Source organism: Natator depressus, chromosome 28 (genome assembly GCF_965152275.1).
Source record: "Natator depressus isolate rNatDep1 chromosome 28, rNatDep2.hap1, whole genome shotgun sequence".
NCBI lineage: Eukaryota > Metazoa > Chordata > Testudines > Cheloniidae > Natator > Natator depressus.
In genome coordinates this window covers 11,598,282-11,600,781 of record NC_134261.1, presented here as the reverse complement: position 1 = coordinate 11,600,781, position 2,500 = coordinate 11,598,282, and the positions used below count along the sequence as shown (strand labels likewise).

The 2,500-nt window shown below is 63.0% G+C and overlaps 1 non-coding gene across 1 annotated transcript; it reads right to left on the bottom strand.

Moving 5' to 3' along the window:
• Positions 1–1,593: 1,593 nt before the first annotated feature.
• LOC141979838 (5S ribosomal RNA) lies at positions 1,594–1,712 on the bottom strand. The gene has a single exon (XR_012637228.1). It is a non-coding gene; the product is annotated as a 5S ribosomal RNA (ribosomal RNA).
• Positions 1,713–2,500: the final 788 nt, after the last annotated feature.

Sequence of the window (2,500 nt, the reverse complement as noted above, 5' to 3'; positions counted from 1 at the left end):
GGTTTGCTTTCGGGCCACCAGGTCAACCCGCTGCCTGTATGGGGTTGACCTGGTGGCCGCTTTCCTTCCCGGCCACCAGGTCAACCCGCTGAATGTATGGGGTTGACCTGCTGGCCGCTTTCCTTCCCGGCCACCAGGTCAACCCGCTGAATGTATGGGGTTGACCTGCTGGCCGCTTTTCTTCCCGGCCACCAGGTCAACCCGCTGAATGTATGGGGTTGACCTGCTGGCCGCTTTCCTTCCCGGCCACCAGGTCAACCCGCTGAATGTATGGGGTTGACCTGCTGGCCGCTTTCCTTCCCGGCCACCAGGTCAACCCGCTGAATGTATGGGGTTGACCTGCTGGCCGCTTTTCTTCCCGGCCACCAGGTCAACCCGCTGAATGTATGGGGTTGACCTGCTGGCCGCTTTCCTTCCCGGCCACCAGGTCAACCCGCTGAATGTATGGGGTTGACCTGCTGGCCGCTTTCCTTCCCGGCCACCAGGTCAACCCGCTGAATGTATGGGGTTGACCTGCTGGCCGCTTTCCTTCCCGGCCACCAGGTCAACCCGCTGAATGTATGGGGTTGACCTGCTGGCCGCTTTCCTTCCCGGCCACCAGGTCAACCCGCTGAATGTATGGGGTTGACCTGCTGGCCGCTTTCCTTCCCGGCCACCAGGTCAACCCGCTGAATGTATGGGGTTGACCTGCTGGCCGCTTTCCTTCCCGGCCACCAGGTCAACCCGCTGAAAGTATGGGGTTGACCTGGTGGCCGCTTTCCTTCCCGGCCACCAGGTCAACCCGCTGAAAGTATGGGGTTGACCTGGTGGCCGCTTTCCTTCCCGGCCACCAGGTCAACCCGCTGCCGGCATGGGGTTGACCTGCTGGCCGCAGAGGGGCAGGCTCCGGGTTGACCTGGTGGCCGGACGGGGATTAAGCCCCGGCTCGGAGCAGGGCAAGCCCGGGCGGAGGGGGGTCCGCTTGGCCCCTGCCCGCGGGGGCAGGCTCCGGGTTGACCTGGTGGCCGGTTTGCTTTCGGGCCACCAGGTCAACCCGCTGAATGTATGGGGTTGACCTGCTGGCCGCTTTCCTTCCCGGCCACCAGGTCAACCCGCTGAATGTATGGGGTTGACCTGCTGGCCGCTTTCCTTCCCGGCCACCAGGTCAACCCGCTGAATGTATGGGGTTGACCTGCTGGCCGCTTTCCTTCCCGGCCACCAGGTCAACCCGCTGAATGTATGGGGTTGACCTGCTGGCCGCTTTCCTTCCCGGCCACCAGGTCAACCCGCTGAATGTATGGGGTTGACCTGCTGGCCGCTTTCCTTCCCGGCCACCAGGTCAACCCGCTGAAAGTATGGGGTTGACCTGCTGGCCGCTTTCCTTCCCGTCCACCAGGTCAACCCGCTGAATGTATGGGGTTGACCTGCTGGCCGCTCTGCTTCCCGGCCACCAGGTCAACCCCCTGCCGGTATGGGGTTGACCTGCTGGCCGCAGAGGGGCAGGCTCCGGGTTGACCTGGTGGCCGGCAGGGACTTCAGCCCCAGGGCCCCTGGCAGGGCGACCCTGCCCTTGTTCCCCAGAAAAGGAGAGAGCTGGCTCGCAGCGGGAAAAGCTGCCTACGGCACCTGGGATTCCCAGGCGGTCACCCATCCAAGTACTAGCCAGGCCCGGGACGGTTTACCTTCCGAGATCGGACGGGATCGGGGGCCTTCCGTCCGGTATGGCCGTAGGCACTCGGCTCCGGTCCGCCTCGTCCCCTTTCCCTTACTGACTCCCCTGCCTCGGGTGGGCCCGATCCTTTTTTCCGTTTTTTTTTTTCGCTCCGGAGGCTTCATGAGCCCCCCCCAACACCCCTTTGGGGGTCGGTGAAAATTTTTTTTTCAGACTTCCAGGGGCCCGATCCTGGCCGCGGGCACCCGGCTCCGGGCACCCGGCTCCGGGCCGCCTCGTCCCCTTTCCCTTACTGACTCCCCTGCCTCGGGTGGGCCCGATCCTTTTTTCCGTTTTTTTTTTTTTTCGCTCCGGAGGCTTTATGAGCCCCCCCAAATACCACTTTGGGGGTCGGTGAAAAAACTTTTTCAGACTTCCAGGGGCCCGATCCTGGCCGCCGGCACCCGGCTCCGGGCACCCGGCTCCGGGCCGCCTCGTCCCCTTTCCCTTACTGACTCCCCTGCCTCGGGTGGGCCCGATCCTTTTTTCCGTTTTTTTTTTTTTTCGCTCCGGAGGCTTTATGAGGCCCCCCCTAACCGTTTTTGGGGTCGGTGAAAATTTTTAGTCAGACTTCCAGGGGCCCGATCCTGGCCGCGGCTTCGCAGGCTGGCCTGGGGGGGGGGCATCTCTAGCTCCGGCCGCGGACGGCGAGACGCTCGGCCACCAGGTCAGCCCGGAGGAAAAGGCTGAAAAAAATGTCTAAGTCCCCCCGGGACACCAGGTCAACCCGGAGGAAAAGGCTGAAAAAAATGTCTAAGTCCCCCCGGGACACCAGGTCAACCCGGAGGAAAAGGCTGAAAAAAAGTCTAA